Genomic DNA, 8,256 nt, shown 5'->3' with positions numbered 1-8,256 from the left:
GTATTCTCTGGCTTTCTTCAATCATTTCATTTAGGAAATTTTTTATTCATTCCACACACATCCCCATTGTATTTATGAGTGTTTTACCTGAGTGTATGCCTGCACCTCGTGTTGCAGTACTCCAAGAGGACAAGAGAGGGCGTTGGATCCTCTGGGCTTGGAGTTAGAACTAATCTGGGAGCTGCCACATGGGTGCTGGTGTTAGAAGTAAGTAGCAAAGGAAGAGACCACCGTTCCCATCTAAGTGTCTGGGCCAGGCAAACTGTACGCTTGATCAAGTGGGTGTGCTCAGAAGAGGGGACACACAAGAGACAGGAAGTGTGTTTGGTGTTTAATCTAACTTTGATGGTGGTTGTGTCACTTCCGCATTGACTGGAGTCCAATTTCACAGTCTTGTTCAATTTACTAGTCTGAAAAGAATTGGAAATGGAGGTTGGAGAAAGGGAAGTGGAGGAAGGGGAAAAGGGTCGCTGCACCAGGCCATCAAATTCCTAGAATAAAAGAAGAGTTCTTTGTGTAAACAATGGTTTTTCTGGTTCTGGAGGATTGAAACATTTGCTTAAAGGTAGGGAAAGATAAAAAGATTTTAATTCTTGGTCATAAATATAAGTTTTATAGTATTGTAGAAAAATATTAATTTTAATCAATGTGCATGAGTATTTTGCCTACATGTACATCCGTGCACACTGCATGTGCCCGCAGTGCCAACAGAAGCCAAAACAGGGTACGAGAACCTCTGGGGTTAGAGTTTCAGATGGCTGTCAGCCGCCCTGTGGCTGCAGGAACTGAACACTTGTCCTTTACAAGAGCAGCAAGTGCTCTTTACATCTAAGCTCTATTTCCAGCCTCTTCATTGGTTCCTGAAGTGTAGCTTCCTCCAATTCTTTTCTGTCTGGGATGCATAATAGCGATACTAGCATTGTGCTTCTGCTTTTTGTGTCCTTCGTGAGGTTTCTATTTCTCATATCTTTACTTTTTTCTCCACACTATTGAAGGTCGCTGAGGATAGACTCCTCCCCACTTCATAATCAGCAGCCTGTAGGAGCAGAAACTGAAACTCCGTGACTGTGGTTCCTAGTCAGAAGACTGGAATCTGAGCCACTGAAGACAGAGGGATGAAATGCCCAGCGTTGTATTTTGGTGAAGTCAGTGTAGAATCTTATTTGAAGAGCTTTTGAAGACACAGCTCTGTAGTATTGCTGCTCACTACACTTATCTGAGCAGCTTTCCAACTTTACCCGTGTCTGGGCTATCCTTGGAGCTGTTACAGTTCTGCTTCCCTGGGCCAGAGAAACAGGCAGTCACGATTGGTAACTCTTGAGACCTAGGGTAAAGAACAAGAGCACAGCACTGTTCCCTCCTAATCCAAATGGACTGTATTGCTGTTGTTTTTTGACTCATTTAGGGGCCCACCAGCCAACTTCCAAATCATGACATGGAGACTCATTCTTCCTTATAAATGCCCGGCCTTAGCTTGGCTTGTTTTTAGCCAGCTTTTCTTAACTTAAATTATCCCATTTATCTTTTCCCTCTGGGCTTTTATCTTTCTTACTTCTGTATATCTTAATCTCGTGCTTACTCCATGGCTGGGTGGGTGGTCCCTGCTGCCATCCTCTTCTTGTTCTCTTGTTCCTTCCTTTTTTTTCCTCCCAGATTTCTCCTTCTGTTTATTCTCTCTACCTACCAACACCACCTATCCTTTCTCCCATCTTTCTATTGGCCATTCAGCTCTTTATTAAACCATCAGGTATTTTAGACAGGCAAAGTAACACAGCTTCACAGAGTTAAACAATTGCAACAGAGAACACAACACATCTTTGCATCACAGAAACAGATGTTCTACAGCATAAACAAGTGTAACACATTTTAAAATACTATCCTACAACAGGCATGTCAATCACAGTGGAAGGGGGAAGAGCCCGTCTCCTAGAAAAAAAACTGTCTATTCTGGAGACTAGAACTAGTGTAAAGCCTAATTAGAGCCCAGGCTGGCGTGGTCTCTTTGGCCTCTGTCCAAACTCACCCACTGAGAGTACGTCCTATCTAATAATGCCTTCGGTGGTTGTCCTCACACCTTGAAAGTGCTCCATCTCTATAAGCCCAGGATGGAAAGAGATGGCTCAGTGGTTGGGAGCACGTACTGGTTTGCATTCAAGTAGCCGCATTGGGTGACTCATACCTGCCTGCAGCTTCAGCTCCAGGGGACCTGACACTGGAGGAGACTTACCTTGAATGCAGGCAGCATCATCCCATGAGCTGGAGTCCTGAACCGAGTCGGAGGAGAAGGCAGGTAGAACACCTGAATTCATCCCTCTGCTTCCTTACCGTCGTGTTCTCCAACTGCCACAGCTAGACCCATCTAGCACCACACCTTCCTGACGATACTATACGATAACCTCCAAATTCTCCTGAAAGAAACAGTTTGCGAGCACACACCTTTAATCCCAGCACTTGGGAGGTAGAGACAGGTGGATCTCTGTAAGTTCGAGCCCAGCCTGGTCTACAAGAGCTAGTTCCAGGACAGGCTCCAAAGCCACAGAGAAACTCTGTCTCAAAACAACAACAACAACAATAATAATATAATAAAGAAACAGTTTGGAAGAAACATCAAATTATTTGGAAAATCACAAGTTTTCTCTGACTACAAATTCTAGGCACGTGCACTTGGAAAATTAAGAAAATAGAAGTTGGCCACAGTGGCTAATATCTTTAAATCTCAGTGTGTGCAGGCCAGAGACAGGCAGATAGATCCCTGTGAGTTTGGGGCCTAGCCTGGTCTCCACAGCAAGTTCTAGGCCAGCCAGAGATACATAGTGAAACCCTGTCTCAAGCAAGAAGGAAGGAAGGAAGGGAGGGAGGGAGAGAGGGAAGAAGGGAGGTAGAAAGGAAGGAAGGAAGGAAGGAAGGAAGGAAGGAAGGGAAAGAAAGAAGGGAAAAAGAATTCTGTATTGTATTGAAGCTGAACACCACCAGTGTCAGGTTTCGCCATTCAGAAGGTTAGTTTTTTGAAGTGCCAGCAGAGGGCAGTCGACCCCAAACTTCCTGCACTTTATGTTTAGCAAGCCGGTTTCCTGATTGAAAGTACTAGCAGATACTCAGTTTTAGTTTGAGGAGACAGCAATTGAAAGTTGATAGGAACACAGTCATAGAACATTTGCCTAGCATGCACGAACCTCTAGATTCAATCTCTGATACTCAGCTCCAAAAAAAAAAAAATACTAGTCAGTAGGTTTAGCCAGAGGAAAATGTATATGAAAGTATTTTTTTTTAAATTTATTTATTTATTAAGGATTTCTGCCTCATCCCCACAACCGCTTCCCATTTCCTCCCCCTCCCCCGATCAAGTCCCCCCCCCCTCATCTGCTCGAAGAGCAATCAGGGTTCCCTGACCTGTGGGAAGCCCAAGGACTGCCCACCTCTATCCAGGTCTCGTAAGGTGAGCATTCAAACTGCCTAGGCTCCCACAAAGCCAGTACGTGCAGTAGGATCAAAAACCCACTGCAATTGTTCTTGAATTCTCAGTATTCCTCATTGTCCAGCCAAGCTATCGTTCACTATATGAAAGTATTTACAGTTTTAAAAGGTTTATCACCTATTTCATATTCTTACATTGGCAAATTTATTGTTCTGTTTTTGTTTTTTCTGTGCATTGTAATGGATGCTGTTCTTGAGGATTGGAATAAAACTTTCCCTTACTTTTCCCTTCTTATTTTGGTAGGCAAGAGACATACATAAACGAAACAGGACCGAATATGTTTTATATTCCACTAAAAACCTTGGAAGGGCAGGATTAGTTCTGGTAAAGACATGTAAATGAAAAGAAGGCTTCATAGAAGAATAAGATCTTACCAAAGAAGTTTAGTGTTCAAATTTCTGTGTTAAAGTTGTGAAATACCATCATTTGTGCACTGTCCTTCAGTTCAGTGTGAAGCGCACTTGTATACTGTCCTTCAGTTCAGTGTGAAGCGCACTTGTATACTGTCCTTCAGTAAAGTGTGAAGCGCACTTGTATACTGTCCTTCAGTAAAGTGTGAACCGCACTTGTATACTGTCCTTCAGTAAAGTGTGAACTGCATGTGTGTACTGTTCCTCGTAAGCACCCTAAAATAGAAGATATTTTAAAACCCATTTCCCCAGAGACTAGACTAAAGGATAGGAGAACTTGACCTCATTTTTGGAAGCTGGAGGGTGGGGGAGGGAGAGATCAGTAGTATGTTTAACAGACCCAGGAAACCAAAATCACAAGCTAGCAGTGGGTAAAACCAACAGAGCTGTGTCAGACAGCGAACTCTTGGAGCCGTTTCTGAGGTTTCAGGTATGTCTAGGACCGCAGGAGAATGGAGAGGGAGGGAAGACAAGGAAGATGTGGTAGAGAAGGCTGATCAGAAAACTTGGTGCCAGACATTCATCAATGATTATTTTTAATGTGTGTGTGTGTGTGTGTGTGTGTGTGCACGCGCGTGTGTGTGTGTGTGTGTGATTTTCCCTACAGATTATATGAGATACCCAATACTTCATTATAAAGCAGACTCTGCTTAGATACCTTCGCCAGCTGTAGGTTAATAAAAGGTCTCCTGAGAAGGACAGCTGAAAGTGCTTTGAAAAGAAGCAGGAGTCCCAGAGCCTTGCTGACCTGGCAGGGTTAGGGTGCTTATTCTCACTGAGGGGAATTAAAGGATTCCACTCCCCATCCCCCCAAAGCTCCTACCAAGTTTAGATCCCAGAATAGAACGGCTAGACTTCACCCTCCTGGTAGAAGATGGTCTCTTTCCTTAGGCCTCTGACCATCTATAAAGAAAATACACAGGCTGTTAAGAACAGGGTTGCCAGAAACTCATAAACCTCCTGTCTCTGCCTTTAATTCCCGGCATTACAAGTGTGAGCCACCGTGTCCAGCGTGTTCATTGGCTCTTCAAGGAGTCCCAAAGCCAGTATAAATCGAAACTGGCATCAGCTAGCGATGCCTACAAAACATCACAATTGAATCTAGCTTCCGTAAACCTTCTCAGAAGACCTTTTATTAACCTACAGCTGGCGAAGGTATCTAACCAGAGTCTGCTTTATAATGAAATATTGGGTGTCTCATATAATCCGTAGGGAAATCACACACACACACACACACACACACACACACACGTTTAAAATAAGTCATTGATGAATGTCTGGCACCAAGTTTTCTGATCAGCCTTCTCTACGACGTCACCCTCTTCTGCGATGCCACCTTTAGACATGCTCTGCCTTGAACTACTCAAAAGGCGGAGGCAAAGAAGGAGGAAACGTACTGCAGCCTGTTCTGTCTGGCCAGACTTCTTCTTCATGGCTGATGCACTATTCCGTAGTTCTGTGAGACGTCCCTAAGATGCCCAGGTTCTTGGGACTCGCCGCTTTGCCCATAGACTTCCAAAAGATCCGTGAACTATCAGAGTTCAGTCTGTGGCTCAGGGGCCATTCAGATGACCGTGGAGGCCTCAACAGAAGTGTCAATTCTTCCTTATATGGCAGCTTTCCTTTGTGTTTGTCTCTTAATTTTTCAAAACTAAACATTTTCAAAACTAAACTATTCAGGTTACAGATCTCCAGATGAAAACATTTTTACAAACCAGTAAACGGGAGGCATGAAGAGGGCTCCTAAAACACTGAGCTCTAGTTCTTATTCTTGATAGCAGATACAGGAAGGACTTACATCATCATCATCATCATCATCATCATCATCATATTTTAAAAAGCTTTTGTATAGATGATTCATTTTATAATGTAAAAGAATTACAGAATAGAAAAGTATCATTCCCAAAATGTGACATACCGCTACTTTTCTTTTAAATTATGTGATTATAAATTGTCGTTTTATGAGACTGTGACAAAATAATGAGAGAGGGGTTTCCAGGAAATAAGAGACAAGAGCGCATTGGAAGAGAATGCAGAAGCGTTTAAGTCAGGCTGAGAAAGCTTGAACGTGTCTGACATGCACCAATAGCTGAAGATACAGTGGAAGAAAATTATCCTGAAGAGGAAAGCAGTGTGTGTTACTGGTTTGATGTGAAGTGTGATGAGAGCATCCATAATCTCGTGGGTTTGAATATGCGGTTCCCCATAATCTGGTGGCTCTGCTTTGCTTGGTCATGAGATGTCAAATGGAGTCTCAGTGGAGGATTTCGGGGATGGACCTTAAGTTTTATGGCACACCCTCGTTTGTGTCTGGCTTCTGCTTCCTGTTCGTTCCATCGAGATACGAAGAGCACAAGCTATGTGTGCCATACTCAAGGTGGACTGGACCCTCTCAAACTAGGAACCCACCCCTCCCCACGTTGTTTCTCATCAGGTGATTAGGTCACAGTGACGAGAAACGTGGCCACTATAAACAGGAAGGTTTGTGTGCGCCTTGACACGCTTTCACATGAAAACAACACAAGATTATAAAATCATCTAGGTGTAAAAATGCTAGAACTCTAAGAGAAGAATAAAAATTACACTGTCATTGGGCATGGTGGCACACACCTTTAATTCCAGCACTCAGGAGGAAGACGCAGGAGGATTTCTGTAGTTCAAGGCCAGCAGGGTTTGTGTAGCATTCCTGATTATATGCTAACACCTTGTTGTTGGGGAATATTAGTTTAAAATGTGTTACATTTGTTTATGCTGTGAAATATTTTTTAATGATGCAAAGATGTGTTGCATTCGTTTATGTCACATTTGTTTGACTCTGTAAAGTTTTGTTACTTTGCCTGCCTCAAACACCGGATTGGTCTCATAAAGAGTTGAAGGGCCAATGCCTAGGTAGGAGCGGGATAGGTGGGGCTGTCAGGCAGAGAGTATAAATAGGAGGAGAAATCTAAGTTCCAGGGAAGAGTGAGGATGGAGAAAAGGAGGAGCGGAGGATGCCAGGGACCAGCCACATGGCCAGCCACGGAGAAAGAAGGAAAGAAGGACATATAAAATAAAGATAAAAAGCCCAGAGCAAAACATAAAAGAGAAACAGGATAATTTAAGTTTAGTTAGAAAAACTGCCTAGAAACAAGCCACGCTAAGGCCAGTCATTCATAAATAAGTCGCCGTGTGTTTATTTGGGAGCTTGGTGGCAGGCCCCCAAAGAGTTAAAAAGAAAAAAAACTACATCCTGACTGTAAAATAAACAAAAGGATTTCCCTCAGATCTCTCTGAAATACTAATTATCAACAATCAATGGAGAGTGTTCATAGAATTTTGAAGGGAAAATTTATACTCAAAGAATTTTAAACTCATTTTTAAGTGTAATTTAAACAGAAATGATTTTCAAGAGTTCATTAAAATATTCTCAATTACTCTGAGCAAATATAAATAACTTGACTTAAGTTGAAGATTTTCTACTTCAATGTGCTTTTTTGTTTTGTTTTGTTTTGTTCTTGGGACAGAGTATAACTATGTTGCTGAAGTTGGCGGTAGATTTACTATACAAGCCAAACTGGCTTCAAACTTGTAACCCTTCTCTATTGACCTGTTGAGATTACAGATTTGCACCACCCTGCCTGGCTAGTGTGTGTGCGTCCGTGTGTGTGTGTGTGTGTGTGTGTGTGTGTTTCACAGGAAGTTCTTTGATCATCAAAACCCCCAGCTCAGATATTATGAAAACCCCATGAAAGCGACTTGTTCAACTCAGTGTGCATAAGAATCATATGAGAATCTAAGGATTAATGTAAATTTCTACTTCTCATTCCAAACTTTTTTTTTGGTTTATTTGACAGGCTTGGGGAATCTTGGAACTTTAACGTTCTTCTAAGAAATATCTTTTTAAAATTGATTTTGCTATGTAGCAACTTCATGCACGTGTGTAATTTCATGGCCGTTTCCACCCTATTGTATCTCCCTCCCATGCCTCCCATTCCAGCCCCTCTCCTACCAGTTCTTTTCCCAGGTTCATGACTTTTGGTTTTGTTCTGCAACTCCGTTTAGTTTAACCAGGGCCATCTGTGTGTGCGGCTGTCAGATGAGAGCTGTCTTTGAACTGGGCCATCCTGGGTTACACTACTGAAGGCCAGGGACTTTATTTTTTATCTCACATTGCAGGGTTTCAGACTGGATAAGAAGGCTAACCCTATATCATAGTGGAAATAATGTAATAACAAACCTGGTTCACACAGTTATAAAACAACAGCCACGAGGGCTGGGGCTGAGGCTCAGGTGGCAGAGTGCTTGCCGACCACACATGAAGCCCTGGGCTCCGTTCCCAGCACTGTGTAAAACTCAGCATAGTACTGTGCCTGCAGTACCGGCACTCTGGAG

This window comes from Microtus oregoni, unplaced genomic scaffold (genome assembly GCF_018167655.1).
Source record: "Microtus oregoni isolate MIOR12 unplaced genomic scaffold, Mior012 000024F_ref0000369, whole genome shotgun sequence".
Lineage (NCBI taxonomy): Eukaryota > Metazoa > Chordata > Mammalia > Rodentia > Cricetidae > Microtus > Microtus oregoni.
Note: the sequence above shows the minus strand (reverse complement) of the source record.